Below are 23,763 nucleotides of genomic sequence, written 5' to 3' on the forward strand. Positions count from 1 at the left end.
CCGCCCATATCTTGATGGGCCCCATCCTGTACTTATAATCCATTGAATATGTATGCTGTTGCTCTGAGTTTCGGTTCCCAGAGATTGGCTTTCGTGGGCTCACTGTCTTCAATCCACAAGCCTGTCTGGCTTGCAGTAACAGAAATAAAATGGTTCATAAACTGATCACGGGGCCTGGCGGCCATTTTGTATGCCCTTTTATCAAAGGTTTTTCTGTGCAAGCTTACTTTGGTCAATAAACAGTCTTAATTTTATCCAGTTTTCTTGCGTGATTTTTGCTGAAAATTGCGAATCTTACACCAGGCGCGCGCTGTTCGCCAGAGACACTGGCACTCGGCCGGGCTGGCAGTGCAGCAAGCGCAGCAATCTGGTGGAGGCCAGACCGCTGTGCTGCAGCAGGGCGGCGGGTGCCCTGGCGATGCGTCCGCGCCACAGCGAGTGTGGCAGAAGTGAGTGCCCGAACTGCCCTGGTATGTGCCCGCATCAGATCTGCCACTGTCTGGACGGCACCACTCATGGACTCGCGACTCGCGTCCTGCGCTGCCGCGAGTTGCTGGACACCCCTGTCCTGCGCTGCCGCGAGTTGCTGGACACCCCTGTCGTGTGCTGCCGCGAGTTGCTCGACCCCCCTGGCCTGTGATTCCCCGAAAGCGACCACACTATGAGCCAGGGACTCAATGGCCTGAGGCAACTGTCCCACAACCCCCATGAACTCCTTGTGGCGCCGCTCCGACGCTGCGGACATCTCATCAAGGAGGCGCACCTCCTGGGCGAGGACCGTCTCCGGACTGGAGGGCGGACTCTCCCTCTGGGGAGAAGGCCGCCGAGCTGCCCGACCCTTCCCGCGTGCCTCGACCCCACTGGGCCCAGGAACTGCCCTCCCCTGCAACACTTCCCCCCTCTGGGGAGAAGGCCGCCGTGCTGCCCGACCCTTCCTGCGTGCCTCGACCCCGCTGGGCCCAGGAGCTACACCCCCCTGCAACACTTCCCCCTGCCTCTCCTCCAGGCCAGACGTCTCCCCTCCATTGCCATACCCTGGCGCGGATGAGGGTTCCCCCGATGTGCCGCCTTCCTCCTGGTCCTCGTCGTCCTCCTCCTCCAAGGGCCTGGCACTCTGAGCTTCAGGGACCACCTCCTCCTCACCAGCTGAAAGCAGGAAGGCACAAGAGTAGCTTTAGAGTGAGGACAGGGCGTCAGCGAGGGAGGCATGAGTGGTGGCATTATGCGCATTGGTCGGACAGTGGGAAAGGATGTAGATCTGAAGCGCAAGGGCAACGAGAGAGGTCCAACCGGTCATGTCCTTACCAGTGGGTCCCAGTACAGGGTCCGCATCTCCAATGGCAACAGGGCCAGTCACCCGGCCACGCATGAGTCGAGCCACGCTCTCCTCCAGCTCACTGAGCGCCTGGTACTGGGGACGGCCTCCCCCGGTGGCAGACTGGCTCCTCAAATTCCGTGCCAGCTTGGCCTGCAAGAGAAAGGACGGCCTCTAAGTACAGTGTGGTGCCCTGTTGCTGTGTGCACTGCCTCCCATGGTCGAATAGCTTGGCCAGTGTGGTGCCCTGTTGCTGTGTGCACTGCCTCCCATGGTCGAAAAGCTTGGCCAGTGTGGTGCCCTGTTGCTGTGTGCACTGCCTCCCATGGTCGAATAGCTTGGCCAGTGTGTTAAGTGCAGAAAGTGCTATTGATGATCATGCCAGTGCCATAGCTGCGGGAGGAGGGCTGGCCATTAGGCCTTTGAGGTCCCTTTGCCCATAATGTGAGGTGCACATGCAAGGATGAGGAGGACACTGGAAAGGGTACTCACCTTCACCATCCGAGTGAGGTCGTTGTGCTTCTTGCGGCATTGGTCCGCACTCCTGGGGACATCGCTGGTGGATGACACCCTGTGGGCGATTTTCTTCCAGGCTCTCCTGTACTGCCTCCTGGGAGCCTTCTTGCCACTGTCCGGGCACAAGATCTCTCTTTTCTTTTCCACACCATTAACCAGCACCCTCAAAGCATGCTGGGAGAAGCGCTGCGCTCATTCACGGGCCTTCTCCATGGCTTCAGGCGCTATTTGGGTCCACCAGCAGTGTTGAGGCCTAGCTGCAGGGCTCCACTATGCAGGGCGTGGCAGCAGTCAAAGTCGACCCTTCCCCCTTTAAGATCTGGCCGGCGTCAGGGTGTCTGCTGTCAATCAAAACATGACCGCACCTGCGCTGCGCCCGGCCTCGGCGTTATCAGTCCGCATCGCCGGCTTAGCGCCTGAAGATAGCAGTGCAACGCCAGTTTCAGCGCTCGCCCAAACTCTTGGCCAAATCTACTGAATTTCGGCGAAGTGGCCTACACTTTCCTACGGGCGCTAACTTTAGCGACCGCCCGACTTTACCGCCCCAAAAGTGGCCAGACTGAATTTCTAGGCCTATATTTTTAGAATTGTCTCAAAGAGTATTTCTGTATAAACTCACGAACCCAATTTCTGTACACTCTTTTGTAAGGAGTTGCAGAATTCTGGCGGGTATTCCGGACCCTCATAATATCCGGAAGGTTACAGTCTAGTTAAACTTATTAAAAGTGCTATCTGGAGGATGGTAACATCTTCAGTCATTCCTTTCCTTTAGGGAGAGATAGCCTGAACCTTTAGACCCATTTAAGCATCTTATGGAATTCGGCTACCTCTAACTTAAGTTGAAGGTGAACGTCTGGGGAATATGCCTGGTCTGGGGTAGCCCGAACAGGGCTAGGACTAGTAATTATCCCTTCACCACCTCTCATAGACACAAATCTCTCTTGTATCTATAGATGGAAAACAAGAAAAAAGCTTGTCATCTGACAGGGGAGCTTCTCTCACCTCTAGTTTCCAACTTGTTTCTCTGTACAGCTGTGCTCAGTGATCAGCTGTGGTTCAGTTGGTAGCACACACGCCTCTGAGTCAGAAGGTTGTAGGTACAAGTCCCACTCCAGGAACTTGAACACATAAAGCTAGGCTGACACTCTAGTGCAGTGTTGAGGGATTGTTGCACTGTCGGAGGTGCCATCTTTTGGATGAGACGTTAAACTGAGGTCCTGTCTGCCCTCTCAGGTGGACGTAAATGATCCCATGGCACTATTTCGAAGAAGATTAGGGGAGTTATCCCTGGTCTCCTGGCCAATATTTATCCTTTAACCAACATAACAAAAACAGATTATTTGGTCATTATCACATTGCTGTTTGTGGGAGTTTGCTGAGTGCAAATTAGCTGCCGCGTTTCCCACATTACAACAGTGACTCCATTTTAAAAAAAAGTACTTCATTGGCTGTAAAGCGCTTTGAGACGTCAGGTGGTCGTGAAAGACGCTATATAAAAGCAAGTCTTTTTTTCCTTTGGTTGTAACCTCACTGTGTCGAAATCAAGACTTATCACACCTACTCACAATAAGAACATAAGAACATAAAAAATAGGAGCAGGAGTAGGCCATTCGGCCCTTCGAGCCTGCTCCACCATTCAATGAGATCATGGCTGATCTTCTGCCTCAACTCCATTCACTGGCCCTATCGCCATATCCCTTGATGCCCTTACTAGTCAGAAGTCTATCCACTTCTGTTTTGAATGTACCCAATGACTAAGCCTCCACAGCCCTCTGGGGTAGAGAATTCCAAAGATTCACCACCCTCTGTGTGAAGAAATTTCTTCTCATCTCAGTCCTAAATGGCCTACCCTTTATCCTGAGACTGTGGCCCCTGGTTCTAAACTAACCAGCCAAGGGAAATATTCTCACAGCATCCACCCTATCAAGCCCTGTAATAATTTTGTGTGCTTCAATGAGATCCCCTCTCATTCTTCTGAATTCAAGAGAATACAGGCCATTTTACTCAATCTCTTCTCATATGAAAGTCCCGCCATCCCAGGAATCATTCTCGTGAACCTTCGCTGCACTACCCCTATGGCAAGTATATCCTTCCTTAGGTAAGGAGACCAAAATTGTACACAGTAATCCAGGTGTGGTCTCACCAAGGCCCTATATAATTAGAGTAAGACTTCTTTACTCCTGTACTCAAATCATCTTGTAATGAAGGCCAGCATACCATTTGCTTTCCTAATGGCTTGCTGCACCTGCACATTCACTTTCAGTGACTCATGTACAAGGACACCCAGGTCCCTTTGAGCATCTGCATTCCCCAATCTTTCACCATTTAGAAAATACTCTGCCTTCCTGTTTTTTCTACCAAAGTGGATAACTTCACATTTATCCACGTTATATTCCATCTGCCATGTTCTCGCCCACTCACTGAGCCTGTCGAGATCCCCTTGAAGCCTCTTCATATCCTCTTCTCAACTGACACTGCCACCTAGCTTTGTATCATCAGCAAATTTGGAAATGTTACATTTAGTCCCCTCATCCAAATCATTGATATAGATTGTGAATAGCTGGGGCCCAAGCACCGATCCTTGCGGTACTCCACTAGTCACAGCCTGCAATCCTGAAAAAGACCCATTTATCCCTACTCTTTGTTTTCTGTCTGTTAACTAATTCTCAATTCCATGTGCTCTAATTTTGTTCACCAACCTCTTGTGTGGGACCTTATCGAAGGCCTTCTGAAAATTCAAATACACCACATCTAATGGTTCCCCTTTATCTACTCCACTAGTTACATCCTCAAAGAACTCCAATAGGATTTCCCTTTCATAAATAATATAGTTCAACTCATCAAAGCTGTTGAACTCTTCTCCTTCCCCAGTCATTCCTTCTTCCTCTAATTGACAGGTCTTTCAAAACTTATTCATACCTGACCATTACTTCCCAACTTAACTTTGGTAGTCTCCTGCACTCTGCACCTTGATTCTTCATCTTCGTTTTTCAAGTAACATATGAGAAAAACAAGCAGATGTTGGGGTCACTTTAACACTATCAACTCAGGCCCCACTAAAAAAAGAAAAAAAGGCATCAGCGCGATTAATGATTTATGCAGAAGAAAGGAACATCCTACACTGCCTTTCTTTTTAAAATGCATAGGTGTATATCCGTTGCTTCCTTACATAATTCATTATTCACCAAGTCAATTAGTAACACAATCCTTTATTGCTGTAAGATTCTGTGAGCAAATGTAACTGCTCAAAATGTTAAGCATTCTGGCAAGTCAGAATGGAAAAGCACGTATTAAATTTAAATTGTTGCGTGTTGAGAAATTTAATATAATTCCTACACTTTATTATGTTCAAGTGTCTTCATTACCTGTCAACCTGCGCATAATAACAAAGCACAATGGCTTTCTCTCCCCACCACATTTAAATCTATCAAATCCCATGGCTGCTTCAGGAGACAGAGAGAATGTAACGAGGTAATACTTATTATTTCCCTTTGCTAACTTTGGTTTAAAATGGCAGATTCTGCTGTTTTATGTTCTGCTTTGTTTTAATATGGTGTGGGCTGGCGGTGCTGGAGGTAGAATGGAACATCTTGCATTGTACATCTGAGCATTGCGGAGGTTGGGTGACATTGTCATGAAAACCTGGGATTTTGTGTGATATGATGCATGCTGTACGTTTCTACTTTTCTCACTTTGTATAGGCTATCACATTTTTTTGTAATGCAATGGAAGCAAACAACCTGGTGTCTTGCTGCAAAAAGAATTGATAAAATACAACTTGCTTGCAAGAAGTATCTGTTTCTTTCCCATTTCATGTGTTTGTTAATTGAGAAACCTAGAGACAAGATCCACACTGCAGAATATCACCACAATAGAAAAGCATAAGAGAGAAGATGGGATAGATCGAGAGGTATCACTTGACCAAAGCTAAGCTTGTCACCAAATAAGGGTTGTCAAGCATTTTCCTAAATTATTACCGTGCATAATCTTAAACATTAGAAAGAGATGTTTATTGAATTCTAGTATCCCCTCTTTGGTCTGTGAAGGGCCGTGCTCTGTAAATGCTACAGGTCGTGGTGCTAAAAAGATTCTGGGGTCCTCACCGCCATTAGGAGAAGGCTGGGTGGTTGGATGTCTGGGTGCCTGGGAGCCTGGGGGCAGTCGGGCATCTCTCGTGTTCAGCATTGAAAGGACACAAATCAGGGGAAATATGTTGGAGGACATACTTCCTTGACTTGCATCTTACAGTATATGCCCGCCCCCATATCTCCCAAAAAGTCATTGAGGAATGGGGAAAAGGCTAAGTTATCCTTTCCAACACCTTCCCACAGCCAACACCATCACAAGCACATTAACTGCTCATTGAGCTCATTGTTGTTTGGATGCAAAATGGCCACTGATTATGTATAGTGTCAGCTTGTCAGCTGTGGCTCAGTGGGTAGCACTCTCTAGGTGGGAGGGGCTAGGAGTGAACCAGGTGTTACTGGTTGCCTGATTGCAGCAGGGAGTTGGAGTGAGTTTGTAAAAAGTTGGTGGTGGTTTTTGGGGTTTTAGTTTTCAGGTTTTAGGGCCTTTTTGGCCCACAAAAACAGCCAGATGGCTGCTGAGGGGTCCGGAGTGCCAGGCCCCTCAGAGGACAGTGTTCCCAAGAGGAATTTAATTAGGGAAGAAACTGTGGTTGGAAGGGAAAGAAAAAGACCCAAAGATTTGGGCCGCGACCCCAGGAGGTTTGGAAAAGAAAACACGGTGGTGGTTCAATGCGAGGATAAGGAGATACGAGCTTGGGATATTATCCAAGCAGTACATGAGGACTATGGCGAGGGAAGCTACTTTGCCTGCCGACCAAAGCCGAAAGTTGGGTTCGAGGTGACGGTCAGTGGCTGAGAGGAGGTGGAAAGACTTCTACTCAGTCTGAAAGTTGGCGATAAGTTCTTGGAGGTATCTCTGCTATATTTGGAAGAGGTGGTGGTCTCATTCTTAAACTTGCCAGTTTATATTGAGGACGAAGTGCTAATCAAAAAGTTGGAGTCGTGGGACATTAAAATTTGCTCAGCAATAAAGAGGAGATACTATCCAGGAACACGGGTAGCAGATGGAACCCATTACGTAAAGGTGCGGTTCCCAGAGGGGTTGAGGTCATTACCGCAAAGCATGAAATTCGAGACACTGGAAGGAGTGCAGTACTTTCGAGTACTGCACAATAACCAAGTGAAGGTTTGTTATTATTGTCTTGGACATGACCATCTTGTAAGAAACTGTCCAGACTTGTACTGTTATAGTTGCGGCGAGTCTGGACACGTCGCTCGGAGCTGCAAGGCGGCGAGCTGTGGGATGTGTCACAAAGGCCCCACCCGCTGTGAGCGTGAGACAGAAGGAAGCTCTATGAGTGATGAGGAGATGGGATAAGGAGCAGGAGATGTGAGTGGAATGGCCGGAGGAGTGGAGCAGTCGGAGGACACAGCTGGTAAATTGAAGGAGAAAAGAGCACAGGAAGAGGCAGAAAATTGCGGAGCAGAGAACAGGATGGAGATGGTGGAAAACACACCAAGTGCAGTGGAAAAGAACAAAGACAGCATACGGTTCAGCTCTCCCTAAAGAATCTGGTGTCCACGGGGGGAGAGGAGGGGGGTGCGTGGTAAATGTAAGTACTCCAAAGAAAGACGGGGAGTCGGATATCTCAGTGAGCAGAAGGGAGCAAGACAAGGAGAGGGTGCAAGAGGCAGGAGCCTTAAAGGGGCAGCAGGACGGGATCGGCGAGACAAAGACGCCAGAAGGGAACAATATAGGTGCGCCATTGTCCCATAGAGAGAAGGATCAGGAAGCAAGGGTGGAGATGAGGTCGAAGGGAGCGGCACTGTTGGAGAAACCGCGCTAGATGATGATGTATCTGACAGGGAACAGGATTATGTATCTGACGGGGAGCAGGCACAGAGGGTTGCAGAAGAGCTTGAGAGTGAGGAATTAGAGGGCGACAGAGACATGGAAGTCAGGGGTGGGGTGGCATCATGTGGAAAGGGAAAGGTTAGTGAGGGGCAGAAGGAGGGAGAAAGGGCAACTCCTGGGCCCAAACTTAATGCAAGGAAGAGGCTGAAACAGCAGGGAAGGTTCAAACAGGAGGTGAAAAACAGTTGGAGGCTGCAGGAAAAAGCAACAGCTGGCTGAAAAGTTGGGAAGGAGCATGTGAGGAGGGAAGGGCCAGAGATTAAACGATGGGGAGATTATCAGGCATACTTCCCTTCTTTTGGAGCCATGATTACATTGCTCTCGATTAATGTGAACGGACTGAGGGGTGAGGAGAAATTGCAGCAGTTGTTGCAGGATTTTAAAGGTACGGACTTGTTGTGTCTGCAAGAAACCTTTTGGGATGAGTATATCCTAGAAAGAGTTCAGAAGGTTTGGAAGGGAGAGGTGTTTGCAAGTTGTGCAAACAATAACCGTAGAGGTGTAGCTGTTTTGGTGAGTCCGTCCATAAAAGAAAATGTTGCCTTGGTGGACAAGGACACTGAGGGGAGATTTTTACGGCTAAGGGTAAAAATGGAGGGATTTAATTGTGATCTCTTTAATATCTATGCACCGAATGACCATTGCAAGCGTTGCGAGCTTTTTCGGGGGTTATTCACTGAAGCGGCAGAGGTGGAAAATCCTTGTACAGTGGGGGATTTTAATGTATTTTTATCTCTGATGGACATTTCAGCCCAGATGACTGTTAAGGATGATAACTCCAGAGGGATGATTGTAAAAATGATGGCAACTTTAAATTTGAGAGACTTATGGAGGGACCGGAACCCCATAAAAAGGGAGTTCTCCAGATCAGGTTGGGTGGGTGATGTTTTAAAACAAGCAGAATAGATTTTGTGTTAATGCGGGAAGGGTTAAGTTCTGAGGTGATGGAGCTTTATTATAAAAAAGTATTTTTTAGTGATCACTCGGCTTTGGTTCTTAGAATAAGGAACAGCAGAGTTAAGATCGGTGCAAGGGTGTGGATTTTAAACAATCAATACCTGAAAGAAATTGCTTATAAAGAAGGGATTATAAATATAATAAAGAATGCTAGGAAGGAACCTTTTTTCTTGAAAGAAGGAAGTGTTTGGTGGGACAATTTCAAATATGAGGTAAAAGTTTTTTCGGTACATTATGGGAAAAAGAGGGCGGCAGCTAACCGGCGTCGAGAAGAGAATATAAACAAAAGGTTTACGGATGTCTGTAAAGCAGTTGACGGAGGGGATAAGGGAGCGGAGACTAAGTTCCGGGTGCTAAAGGAAGAGTGGGAATTATTGCAAGCTGAAAAATGCAAGGGGGCCATTCTCTATGCAAAGGCTAGAGATGCATTGGAGGGCAAAAGATGCACTAGATATTTTCTAGAGCAAAAGAAGCTGCGACAGAGATTATCGTTAATTGAAGAGTTGAAGGTTGGGGAGAAGATCATTCATGAAAGTGGGGAGATTTTAGAGGCGGCTAGCAGCTTTTATCAAGAGTTATATACAAAAGAAGATATTTCCAATTTGGCGATGGAGAAGGTTACTGCTTTTATTGAAGAGGGTTTAAAGGAGGATGAGAGAAGCATGTGTGACAAAGAAGTAGGATTAGCGGAAATAAAAGTAGCAATAAGTGGAATGAAGGGGGGGGAAAGCCCAGGGTCTGATGGACTAACTGCAGAATTTTATAAAGAATTTTTTGAGATTTTAAGTCCATTGCTCTTAGGAGTTTTTAAGGAAATTAAAATTGAGGGAAGCCTGGCCCCATCTATGAGGAGAGGTATCATAAGCTTAGCTTATATAAAAATAAAGGGGATAGACGGGATCTGAAGAATTGGAGGTCCATCACATTATTAAATGTGGATTATAAAATCTTGGCAAGGGTTATGGCAAGTCGTTTGAAGGAGGTGTTACCGCAGATAGTTTTGCCCTCTCAGTCCTATGGAGTCATAGGCCGGGACATCGCAGACTCTGTGGTCTCAATCCAAGATGCGATAGAGCTCATGGAAGAGAGTGGAGGGAGGCTTATGTATTAAAAGTAGATCAAGAGATAGCCTTTGATAGGTGTTGCGTTTGCAAGGATAACTCAATGACAGCATGTAGAAATCAACTCGTGTCATTTTAATGCTCGATCCAACTAACCCCTACAGGCCAAGGCAATCGAGTACCTATCACCAATGTCAGACATAATATAACGATAACAGCACTATCAAACTTCATGTGCTAGAGTAACTCTAATGCAGCACTGTAACCCAGTGTGCAGACATAACATTTCCTCCCCCTCACAGAATTTCAAACATGAAATGTAGTGACAAAGTCCTGTAGGTGGCCAGGGTGAGAACGTGTACGAACAGGCCGAGGTGGGGACTGGTGAAGAGCAGGCCGAGTTGGGGACTGGTGAGGAGCAAGCCGACGTGGGGCTGGTGAGGTTGTGGCTGAGGCACAATATCTGCTTGAGGGTTGGCTGGCTGAGCCACATGTGCATCCCACCACTCTGGGGGTAAGGCTTGGGGGTTAGATCCGTGTAATCCTGCATCAGGGGGAGCTGGCACCTTCCGAAGGCGGCTGGCATGCCACCGAGAGCCGTCAGTGAGGCAGAAAGTGGCTGGTCCAAGTTGGCGGCTGATTTGGAGAGGGGAGGACCAGAATGAGGCCATCTTATTGTTACGGTGAGGCCTGCGGACTCTGACCCAATCGGAGACTGAGATGTTGGGTGCCTTGGCCCTCTTCGACTGGTCGAAGCAGAGTTTCATCTTCTCCTGCTGTCTGGCGACTGTGGCTTGAGCCCGTGGAGCAGGGCTCTGAGCTAGCGAGGGGCGGAGCCTGCCAAGGGGCAGCATGAGCTCACGGCCTAGCACGAGGGATGCGGGTGAGACCCCTGTAGTGGAATGCTGGGAGGCTCTGTAGTGCAGCAGGGCCTTGTCAAACGCACACCCCTGGGATAGGTGTGCTCTGAGGCCATTTTTCAGTGTCTGGTTAAAACGCTCCACCCCCCCATTTGACTCGGGGTGGTATGTGACGGGTGCCCTTGCTCTCAAGGTAAGAGGAGAATTCCAAAGAGACCATTTGGGGCCATTGTCTGTGGTGATGGCCTTTGGATGCCCCCAGCGGGAGAAGAGGGACTCAAGGATATCGATGATGACCCGGGAGGTGACGGAGCCCACGGCAGTGACCTCTGGCCATTTTGAGTGCAGGTCATAGGTCACCACTAGGAACCATTGATGGTGGGGGGCACCATGGATCTCCCCGCAGACGTCCAGCTGCAGGTGCTCACAGGGCTGAGAGGGCCAGGCAAGGGGTTGCAGGGGTGGAGGAGCTTGGTGGCCAGTCTTGCCACTTACAAGGCAGGCTGCACAGTCCTTGACCAGGGCCTCGATTTCCCTGTCGATACCCAGCCACCACACTAGGTCTCGGCATCGTTGTTTGAGCTTCACTATGCCCAAGTGGCCCTCGTGCGCCATGGATAAAACACGCGCACGAAGGGCACTTGCGACCACAGTGCAGAGCCCACATGCAACACAGGAGTCATTCCAGCAGGAGACCTCCTCTTTAACTCTGGAGTAGGCTGTGGTTTGGAGAGGCATGTGCAGCATCTGTATGATATCCTGTTCCACATGTTCAAAACCAACGAGTGGGGCTGGGGCAGAGACAGTGCGGGAGAGCAGATCTGCAACAACATTGTCACGTCCTGGCGTGAACTGGAGACTGAAATTGTATTGGCGGAGGCGGTCAGACCAGCGGTGTAGATGCTGTGGTCTGTGGCCCATGCGGGATGTCGACAGCAGGGCAGTGAGAGCCTGATGATCGGTTCGCAGGGTGAAGGCACGGCCATACGTGTACAGGTGCCACCGCTCACAAGCCCAGACACATGCCAGCGCCTCACGCTTGCCTACTGAGTACTTCTGTTCAGTGGGGCTAAGGGCTCGGGAGGCAAAGGCGATTGGTTTCTCCACTCCATTCTGTATCTGCGATAACACTGCCCCCACAGCTGCAGCGGACGCGTCGCAGGTGACGAGGCTGGGGCTGGCGACGTCAAAGTGAGCCAACACTGGCGGCGACGTGAGTTGTGATTTGAGGAGACGTACAGCTTCCATACAGGCTTGTGACCACACCCAGGGCTCATCCTTTCGCAGGAGCTGGTGTAGTGGGGCTGTGGTGGTTGAGTACTGGGGCAAAAACTTCAGGTAGTACCCAGACATGCCATGGAAGCAGGCAACCTGTGCTGCAGAGCTGGGTTCTGGGATGCTGTGAATGGCATCCATGTTTGACTGGAATGGGGATATACTGTCAGCCAACAACCGAAACCCCACAAACTCGATCTCGGAAATAGCAAAGACACACTTTTCACCATTCAGTGTGAGCTTATGTTTTGTTAGAACCGTGAAAACTCTGTGAACGTGTTCATCATGAGTGGAGGTCGAGGGCCCATGCACGACGATGTCATCCAGGTAGATGGCCACCCCAGGAATGCCCGCGAGCAGAGAGGACATCACCTTTTGGAAGCAGCTGGGTGCAGAGCTAATTCCAAATGGCATCCTGGTGTACTGAAAGACGCCAGCATGTGTCACAAAAGCAGTGAGTTCCCTGCTGCTGGGGTGGAGGGGAACCTATAGCTAGCCCTGTCGAAGGTCCAGTTTCAAGAACAGGATGGAGACATAGAACTGCGCTGTGAGTTCCTCTGACGTGGGCAGTGGATATTTGTCAGGGATTACGGCCTTATTCACTGCTCGAAGAACGACACAGACGCGTAGACCACCTGACTTTTTCTTTGCGACCACCAGGTTGGAGACCCATGAGGAGGCATCAACTGGTTCGATGATGCCAGCTTCCAGTAGCTGCTTTAGTTCAGCTGTGACCCTGTCACGGAGAGCAAGCGGGATGCGGCGCAGTGGCTGAATGACAGGGGTAACGGTGGAGTCAACCATGGGCTGGTGGGTGAAGGCAGTCAGGCAGCCCAGACCCTCGAAGAGTGCTGGCCATGTTTGGCGCCACGGTGAGGCGACGTGCAAAATCGCAGACCCGCCGGCGTCCAAGAGAGAAAAACCCAGGTCAGTGAAAAGATCCAGTCCCATCAGGTTAGCTCCTTGGCATGCCACATGAAAACAAAAATCTGGCAAAACTTTTGTTCCATAGCGTACAGTGAGGTTGACTGAGCCCACTAGTTCAATTTTCGAATTACCATACCCGCAGAGGGCAGTGGAGGGCGCAGAGAGTGGCAGGGAGCTGAAAAAATGTTTGAATGTGTCCACATTCAGCAGTGAGACACTGGCACCGGTAACCAACAAAAGAGGAATCTACACATCATTCAGGTTAATTGTGCATGACTTGAAAGCCACTACTGGCCCAGAGCTCATGTTGTGAATTATAGTGCTTGAGGACTGAGAGTGTTCATTTGTAGCAAGAGGGTCAGAGCAGCAGACATTTGCAAAGTGATTTTGTTTTCCACAATTGCGACAGGCTTGGCCATGCGCGGGGCAATTCTGCTCTCTGGTAGCATGTGAACGAGATCCACAGTTTCCACACTGTTGCCGCAGTAGCGCGCGTTACTGCAGTTGCGCGAGCATTACAGTGTCAGAGCTGTCGGGGCTGAGGGCGCTGTCACTGGGTGTGTGTGTCTGAGCCATGTGTGAGAGTTCAGAGTGGAAGGGGGCGCTGGACAAATGGCTCACTTGATGTCTTGCTAGTTTCGCTGCACATTCGGCTGCAGACTCCACTTGAAAGGCAATGTTAACTGCCTGTGACAACAACAGATTGTTGGACTTGAGTAACAGTCTTTCACGCACTCTCACGTTGTTGGTGCGCTCTATTAGTTGATCACGCACCATCTCGTCTTGTAGTGCACCGAACTTGCACGAGCTAGCTAACCCCCTCAAATTAGCCACGTACTGATGCACAGACTCGCCGGGGAGTTGGTGACGCTGTCTAAAAATGAATCGCCGGAGGAGGGCACTTTGTGGGGCAGAGAAGTGTGTGCTTAACAGAGCCACAGCCACATCATATGTTTGTATTGAGTCTGCTGTCCATAATGCCCCAAGAACACGCTGGCCCTCTGCTCCCAAGCAATGGGATAACAGTGCCTTTTTCCGTGCTGCACTCAAATTTTCTAGTCCGAGAGCAATGAGGTAGATTTCAAAGGACTGTAACCAGCGAACCCATGGGATCGGGGGCTCACCGGTTAGTGCAAGGAAGGGAGGAGGTGGTGGAAGAGAGATTTCAGCCATCCTCATCGCCAAATGTTGCATTTGCAAGGATAACTCAATGACAGCATGTAGAAATCAACTCGTGTCATTTTAATGCTCGATCCAACTAACCCCAAAGCAATCGAGTACCTATCACCAATGTCAGACATAATATAACGATAACAGCACTATCAAACTTCATGTGCTAGAGTAACTCTAATGCAGCACTGTAACCCAGTGTGCAGACATAACAATAGGGTCTCTCATGAATTTTTATTGAAGGTTTTGGAAGCATTTGGTTTCAAGGAAAATTTCATTCAGTGGATAAGGATTTTTTATTTAAACATATTTACATAAGAACATAAGAACATAAGAAATAGGAGCAGGAGTAGGCCAATCGTCCCCTCGAGCCTGCTCCGCCATTCAATAAGATCATGGCTGATCTGATCCTAACTGCCAATCTACTATCACAGAACCATCTCCTGCATCTAACAGAATTAGACACACGAAATAGGTGCAGGATCAGGCTACACGGCCCCTGGGCCCACTCCGCTACCCACAGGGCCATGACCGATCTGAACCTAGACTCATGTCCAAATTACTGCCCGCTCCCCGTAACCCTTAATTCCCTTTACTTCTAGGAAACTGTCTATTTCTGTTTTAAATTTATGTAATGATGTAGCTTCTACAGTTTTTTGGGGCAGCATATTCCATGGACCTACCACCCTCTGAGTGAAGTAGTTCCTCCTCATCTCAGTTTTGAAAGAGCAGCCCCTTATTCTAAGACTATGCCCCCTAGTTCTAGTTTCACCCATCATCGGGAACATCTTCCCTGCATCCACCCAATCCAACCCCTTCACAATCTTATATGTTTCAATAAGATCGCCTCTCATTCTTCTGAACTCCAATGAGTAGAGTCCCAATCTACTCAACCTCTCCTCATATGTCCATCCTCTCATCCCCGGGATTAACCGAGTGAACCTTCTTTGTACTGACTCGAGAGCAAGTATGTCCTTTCTTAAGTATGGACACCAAAACTGTACGCAGTATTCCAGGTGCGGTCTCACCAATACCTTGTACAACTGAAGCAATACCTCCCTATTTTTATATTCTATCCCCCTAGCAATGAAAGCCAACATTCCATTGGCCTTCTTAATCACTTGCTGCACCTGCATACTAACCTTTTGAGTTTCGTGCACCAGGACCCCCAGATCCCTTTGTACTTCAGTACTTTCCAGTTTCTTGCCATTAAGATAATAACTTGCTCTACGATTTTTCCTGCCAAAGTGCATAACCTCACACTTTCCAGTATTGTATTCCATCTGCCAAATCTCTGCCCACTTACTTAGCCTGTCTATGTCCCCTTGAAGGTTTTTTATGTCCTCCTCACTCACTACTGTCCCCCCCATCTTAGTATCATTTAGCTGTGTTAAATGTAATGGTTTTTTATCCAAGTATTTTCCGAGGCAGAGATCAGTTAGACAGGGTTGTCCCCTGTCCCCATTGTTGTACACATTGGTAGCAGAACCATTAGGTTATATGATGCGAAAGAAACAAGGTGTTGTGGCGTACCGATCACAGAAAGGACACAATCCGCTTTCCGGTCCGTAGACTATCCATCAGGCGTCATGCCTTTAAGAAGGATTACACCTTTAAGAAACTTGATCTGCAACATAGTTAAGCCCAGAGCAGGGGAGGAGCAGTCGAAGCTGTGCACTGATGAAAGGCATCGTACTTTGTGTAGTCTCTGACTCCATTTTGTGTTCAGCATGCAGCCTCAACAATTAAACCTTTTCTGTTGAACCTCTCCGAGTTCAGTATTTTTTGCTAGGAGTACGTAGACTCCTACATTGGTGACCCCGATGCTCAGGACGACTCCTAAGCGTAACCATGGCTGACACAAACGCAGTTTCTGTGAAGCTGCCGGAGTTCTGGGAGAACCTGGCCGCCGCCTGGTTCCTTCAAGCCGAATCGCAATTCCGACTCCGCGGCATCACCGCCGACGCAACGATGTACGACTACCTCCTCGCCTCCCTGGGCAGCTCCACAATCACGAAAGTCTGGACAACACGACAAAACCCTCCGGAGGAAGGCAAGTACGCACATCTCAAGGCCGCGCTCATTAAAACATTCACAGCCTCCCAATTCTTGCGCAACTGCCACCTCCTCAACCTCCCGGGCCTCGGTGACTCCACGCCGTCAGACTTGCTCTCACACATGCTTGCTCTGACCGACGAGAAACCGCCCGGCTCCCTCTTCCGCACGCTCTTTATCCGCCAACTACCTCCCAGCATCCGCCCGGCGATTGTGGCGTCCAGCCTCACGGAGCTCGAGGCCCTGGCCGACGAAGCTGATAAGCTCCTGTCCACCAGCTCCAACCACGCCGTCACCCCCGACCTGGCCTCCACAGCGTCGGCGCGCGCTCCACCCACTATCGCGCGGCCACACAGCTCGGCCACGAGGCCCCCCAGGCCCCCACTTCCCCCCAGCCCTCCGACCCAGGGCTACTGCTACTTCCATACCCAGTTCGGCGCATGGGCACGCCGCTGCAGCCATCCCTGCACGTTTCCAACCGCCCCCACACCGGCCTACACGATGGCCGTGGGGCAAGCAGGCGCGCTGCTGTACGTTACGGACAGCGCCTCCGGACGCCGTTTCCTATGCGACACGGGCGCGCAGCGCAGCATCATCCCCGCGTCCGCCCTCGAGATCCAGCGAGGCGGCCGCGGCCCTGCGCTGGCTGCCGCCAACGGCACCGACATCCGGACGTACGGCACCCGCACCGTCACCATCGACCTCGCAGGCCGCCGCTACCACTGGGAGTTTATCACCGCCAAGGTGCTCTCCCCGCTCCTCTGTGTGGATTTCCTGTGCGCCCACGGCCTGTTGGTCGACCTGCCTCGGCGCCGCCTCGTGGACATGAACACCATGTCACCTATCCCGGGCGCCATGGCACCCCCCCAACCCGCCGAAATGGCGTGGCAGTGCCGCGCCCGCTCAACGGACGACTACTCAGCACTCCTGGCTGAGTTCCCAGCTCTCACCAACCCGACCTTCTCCGCGAAGGTTGCTAAGCACGGGGTAGAACACTTCATCCCCACCACAGGCCCACCGGTGTATGCCCACGCCCGCAGGCTGGACCCGGCCAAGCTGGAGATCGCGCGGGCCGAGTTCGCCGCAATGGAACAGCTCGGCATCATCCGCCGCTCCAACAGCCCCTGAGCCTCCCCACTCCACATCGTCACCAAACCCGACGGGGGATGGCACCCCTGCAGGGACTACCGGCGTCTAAACGACGCCACCACGCCGGATCGGTACCCCATACCGCACATTCAAGACTTCTCGGCTAGACTGGCCGGCCGCTCAGTCTTCTCCAAAGTCGACCTGGTGCGCGGTTACCATCAGGTGTCAGTCCACCCCACGGACGTTCCCAAGACGGCCATAATCACCCCTTTTGGGCTATTCGAGTTCCTCCGAATGCCCTTTGGCCTCAAAAACGCGGCCCAGGCCTTCCAGCGGCTCATGGACTCGGTCCTCCGGGACCTGAAGTTCCTCTTTGTCTACCTGGATGGCATCCTGGTAGCTAGTTCCTCCAAGCAGGAACACATCGAGCACCTCCGCACCCTGTTCCAGCGGCTCAGTGAGAATGGGCTCATCATCAGCCCAGCCAAGTGCCAATTCGGCCTCAGCAGGATCGAATTCCTCGGCCACTACATCACGCAGGACGGAGCCATTCCCCTGCCCGCCAAGATGCAAGCCGTCCAGCAGTTCCCCCGGCCTACCACCATCAAAGGCCTCCAGGAGTTCTTGGGGATGATCAACTTTTACAACCGCTTCATTCCCGGAGCGGCCTCCTTCATGCGGCCCCTATATGAAGCCCTCCAGGGTAAGAAAGCCAGAATGGCGATCGAGTGGTCGGCGGACATGTTGACAGTTTTCGACTCGACCAAAAAGGCGCTCGCTGACGCCACCATGCTCGCTCACCCACAGCCCAAAGCCAGGGTGGCCCTCACCACGGACGCCCCTGACCACGCGGTCGGCGCCATGTACGAACAGTGGGTCGACGGGGCCTGGCAACTGCTGGCCTTTTTCAGCCGCCAACTGCGCCCCCCGGAGGCCAAATACAGCGCCTTTGACCTCGAGCTCCTCGCACTGTACCTGGCAGTCTGCCATTTTAGATTTCTTCTGGAGGGCCGCCCCTTCACCGCCCCGTTGTCCCGGCGTCCTGGCAAAAACAGGTGTTCGACATCGTCCACGGCCTCTCACACCCCGGCACCCGCGCGTCCATTAGACTGGTGGCCAACCGATTTGTCTGGCGTGGCCTGCGCAAAGATGTGCGCATCTGGTCCAGATCCTGCATAGCTTGCCAGCATGCCAAAATCCACCAGCACGTCAAAGCCCCACTCGAGGAGTTCACCGTGCCAGAAAGAAGGTTCGACCACGTCCACATCGACCTCGTTGGCCCCCTGCCGCCATCACAAGGTCACACGCACCTGCTGACAATCGTGGATCGTACCACCCGCTGGCCCGAGGCCATTCCACTGATGTCCGCCACCATCGCCGACATCGCGAGGGCGTTCATTGGTACCTGGGTCGCTCGGTTCGGCGTCCCCTCAGACATGACGTCGGATAGAGACCCGCAGTTCACCTCTGATCTGTGGGCCGCCATCGCCCGAAACCTCGGGGTGGCCGTTCACCGCACCACGGCTTACCATCCCCAAGCCAACGGACTGTGCGAGCGATTCCACAGGTCCATGAAGGCGTCCCTCCGCGCCAGCCTCGAGGACGAGGCTTGGATCGACCGCCTCCCGTGGGTGCTACTCGGCTTACGCTCCGCGGTCAAGGAAGACCTGCAAGCCTCGGCGGTGGAACTCGTGTACGGCCAGCTGCTGCGCATACCCGGAGAGTTCCTGCCCACCGCCACAGCCCCCTGGTCGGCTGACCAGCAACGCCGCGCTTTCGCCAACCGAGCACAATAGTTCGCTCCGGTACCCACCGGCCGGCACGGCGAATCAGCAACCCACGTACCACGTAGCCTGCACATGGCCAAATTTTTTTTCATGCGCCATGACGCCCACCGAGGACCTCTACGGCCCCCATACGACGGACCCTACAAGGTACTCCAGATGGGGAACAAGTTCTTCCTCCTTGAAGTGGGCGACAGAACTGACAGGGTGTCGGTCGACCGGCTCAAGCTGGCGCCCCTAGAGCCCGACGAACCCGTTCAAGTGGGCCAACCCCCACCGCGGGGCAGACCGCCTAAGAGCCCGACGTGTCCGACCGCCCCGCTCCCGACACCGACCGCCAAGAGCCGTTCCGGCCGTGCTATCAAGCCACCACGCCGGTTCGTACACTCCCTACTAGCAGATTCTGGGGGGAGCTGTGTGGCGTACCGATCGCAGAAAGGACACAATCCGCTATCCGGTCCGTAGACTATAAATCAGGCGTCATGCCTTTAAGAAGGATCACACCTTTAAGAAACTCGATCTGCAACATAGTTAAGCCCAGAGCGGGGGAGGAGTAGTCGAAGCTGTGCACTGATGAAAGGCAGTCGTACTTTGTGTAGTCTCTGACTCCATTTTGTGTTCAGCATGCAGCCTCAACAATTAAACCTTTTCTGTTGAACCTCTCCGAGTTCAGTATTTTTTGCTAGGAGTACGTAGATTCCTACAGTGTAGTTGGAATAGTGGTCCCCAGTTCTGGGCTGGTGTTGGCGATACACCAATATGCAGATGACACAACCTTAACATTGAGAAACGGGGAGTCAGTGAGGAAAGCTATGGATGTAGCGGAGGAATATTGTAGAGCTTCAGGAGCCAGAGTGAATTATAGTAAGTCCCAATGCCTGGTTGCAGGGAGGGGTAGGAGGAAAGGGTTGGGGGAATGTCCCTTTAAGGTGGTGGAGGTTTTGGAAGTTCTGGGTGTGCATATGGGGTGCAGGAAAGACAGGGATGAAGTGGATTGATTAAATTGGGAACCAAAGGTTATGAAAATTAAAAAGATTTTGGGAAGATGGGAAAGGTGGTTGAAAGTGCAAAGAAGAGCGACAGTGGTTTCTGCTCTCCTGCTATCTAAGCTATGGTACTTATTGACGGTGGAGAATATTCCTGAGTGGGCGGAAAAGTCCATATGAGAGGCTTGTGTGAGGTTTTTATGGGAAGGGAAACCAGCCTTGGTGGCTAACAATACCATCATTGGACGGAGAAATCAGGGAGGACTCAATTTCCCAGATATTGATTTGAAGAAAAAATCCTTTAGAATCAAATGGGTGAAGAGATTTCTTCAGAAGTCAAATACAAGTTTTTGGAAGAGTTGTTTTGAGCATTTTTAAAAACGAAGTGGGATAGGAGGGCAGGGGATATTGTATATGGAATACAATAATATGTTTTTGAAATCGATTAAACTTCTCCCTAGGTTTTATAAGGGGGTTGTAGAGACTTGGGCCCAATTTTTAAAAAGTGTGCAGGTATGCCCAAGGGGGCTGAGGAATTTTTAGAACAGCCCTTATTTTTGAACAGGTGGGTCAACATCGAAGGAGAGGTTTTATTTAATCAAGCTTTTATAAAAGCTGGGATTATATCTGTGAAAGATGTATTATACGAGGTAATTCGAAGTTGGTTGCCAGAAGCGATAGTGTGGGAGGAGGATCAGGAGGTAGAGGAAAAAGCAATAGGAATCATGTATGAGAAGATTGTGAGGGTAATGCCACAGGATTGGATGGAAGAAATAAATGTGGAAATCTCCAAAGGAAGTAAAATGCGTCCTGCTTTTCCAAGCTTTGTACTGGAGAAAGGGGGAGACTTGGTCCAATTTGACAACTGTAATACTTGAGATTTCTATGAGGTATTTAGAGAATGGAGATTCAAGACACCTGCTGGTCAGGAGTTTTGGCAGAGTATATACCCACAGCTGGACTTCAACAGGATTTGGAAGGGAGTGTGGGCAAATTTTAAATGTCCAGAATGGATTGAACTGGATTTCAAATTGGCTCATAACCGGATTTTTACCATGATGGTCTTGTGCAAGATTGGACGAGTGGAGGCGACAACTTGCCCAGTGTGTGGGACACGGGATGAGACTCTGTCCCATTTACTGGTGTTATGTCCGCAGTTAAGTGACTTTAAGTACTATGTTCGACAGTTGTGTGAAGTAGAGGACGAGACCGGGAAATTAGTGGTGGGGAACATGGAGATGGCAAAAACGCTGAATAAATATTTTGTATCAGTCTTTACAGTAGAGGACACTAAAAATATCCCAACACTGGACAAACAGGGGGCTATAGGGGGGGATGAGCTAAGCATGATTAAAATCACTAAGGAGGTGGTACTCGGTAAGATAATGGGACTAAAGGCGGATAAATCCCCTGGACCTGACGCTTACATCCTAGGGTCTTGAGAGAAGTAGCGGTAGGGATTGTGGATGCATTGGTGGTAATTTTCCAAAACTCCCTGGATTCAGGAAAGTTCCCAGCAGATTGGAAAACTGCTAATGTAACGCCCTTATTTAAAAAGGGAGGCAGACAAAAGGCTGGAAACTATAGACCAGTTAGCCTAACATCTGTGGTTGGTAAAATGTTGGAGTCCATTATTAAGGAAGCAGTAACAGGACATTTGGATAAGCATAATTTAATCAGACAGAGTCAGCATGGTTTTACGAAGGGGAAGTCATGTTTGACAAATTTGCTCGAATTCTTTGAGGACGTAACAAACAGGGTGGATAAAGGGGAACCAGTGGATGTGGTGTATTTGGACTTCCAAAAGGCATTTGACAAGGTGCCACACAAAAGATTACTGCACAAGATAAAAAATCACGGGATTGGGGGCAATATACTGGCATGGGTGGAAGATTGGCTATCTAACAGAAAACAGAGAGTTGGGATAAATGGTTCATTCTCGGGTTGGCAATCAGTAACTAGTGGTGTTCCGCAGGGGTCAGTGCTGGGACCCCAACTCTTTACAATCTATATTAACGATTTGGAGGAAGGGACCGAGTGCTATGTATCCAAGTTTGCCGACGATACAAAGATGGGAGGGAAAGCAGTCAGTGAGGAGGACATAAAAAACCTGCAAAAGGATATAGACAGGCTAAGTGAGTGGGCAAAAATTTGGCAGATGGAATATAATGTTGGAAAGTGTGAGGTAATGCACTTTGGCAGAAAAAATCAAAGAGCAAGTTATTATCTAAATGGAGAGAAACTGCAAAGTGCTACAGTACAAAGGGATCTGTTGGTCCTGGTGCATGAAACACAGAAGGTTAGTATGCGGGTACAGCAGGTGATCAGGCAGGCCAATGGAATGTTGGCTTTTATTGCAAGGGGGATGGAGTATAATAGCAGGGAAGTCTTGCTGCAGTTATACAGGGTACTGGTGAGGCCACACCTGGAATACTGCGTACAGTTTTGGTTTCCATATTTAAGAAAAGATATAATTGCTCTCGAGGCAGTTCAGAGAAGGTTCACTCGGTTGATTCCGGAGATGAGGGAGTTGACTTATGAGGAAAGGTTGAGTAGGTTGGGCCTCGACTCATTGGAATTCAGAAGAATGAGAGGCGATCTTATCGAAACATATAAGATTGTGAGGGGGCTTGATCGGGTGGATGCGGTGAGGATATTTCCACTGATGGGTAAGACTAGAACTAGGGGGCATAATCTTAGAATAAGGGGCTGCCCTTTCAAACTGTGATGAGGAGAAACTTCTTCACTCAGAGGGTAGTAAATCTATGGAATTTGCTACCTCAGAGAGCTGTGGAAGCTGCAACATTAAATAAATTTAAAACGGAGATAGACAGTTTCCTAGCTGATAAGGGAATAAGGGGTTACGGGGAAAGGGCAGGGAAGTGGACGGGAGTCTAAGTTCGGATCAGCCATGATTCTATTGAATGGCGGAGCAGGCCTGAGGGGCCGTATGGCCTACTCCTGCTCCTACCTCTTATGTTCTTATGTTATGTTTCTTTTTTGCTGAGTGGAGACCGAAGAGCGAGAATGGGAATCCTGTGGGACTCAATTTTGAGATGGGGATTGCAGCAGAGTCTGCCCGAGTCTAGCGGAGCGGCAATTAATTTAATGTTCAGTTTGGCTCGATTCGTGTTTGTGCAAAGTAGGAATGCTTTGTTTTGTAAGGGGAGGAGAATCAATCTAAAAGAGTATTTTAAATATAAGCTAAAAGATTATTATAAGGCTCTGTGGATGTTTTATTCAGAAAGTAATTTAAGAATAGTATTTTACAACCAATTTTTAAAGTACAATCAATTAATATATGTTACAGGAGACAAATTAAACTTCAGGTTTTGATGTTAAAATGTGGTGGCGGAATGGCTGTGCAAAGCAGCGGAATTGATTTGTATCATACAATGAAATGATCACGATGTTGTAAATGTTCTTAATGTTCAATAAAGTATATTAATAAAAAAAGAGTTGGTAGCACACTTGCCTCTGAGTCAGAAGGTTGTGGGTTCAAGTCCCACGCCAGGGACTTATAGCACATAATTCTAGGCTGACACTCCAGGGGAGTGCTGCACTGTCAGAGGTGTCATCTTTTGGATGAGACATTAAACTGAGGCCCCATCTGCTCTCTCAGGTGGATGTTAAAGATCCCATGGCACTATTTTGAAGAAGAGCAGGGGAGTTATCCCTTGTGTCCTGGCCAATGTTTATCCCTCAATCAACATAACAAGAACAGATTATCTGGTCATTATCACATTGCTGTTTGTGGAGTTTGCTGTGCGCAAATTGGCTGCCGCGTTTCCCATATTACAACAGTGACTACACTGCAAAAGCACT

The sequence above is a fragment of the Somniosus microcephalus genome, chromosome 7 (genome assembly GCF_052327205.1).
Source record: "Somniosus microcephalus isolate GS21.2 chromosome 7, FLI_Smic_1.0, whole genome shotgun sequence".
Taxonomy (NCBI): Eukaryota; Metazoa; Chordata; class Chondrichthyes; order Squaliformes; family Somniosidae; genus Somniosus; species Somniosus microcephalus.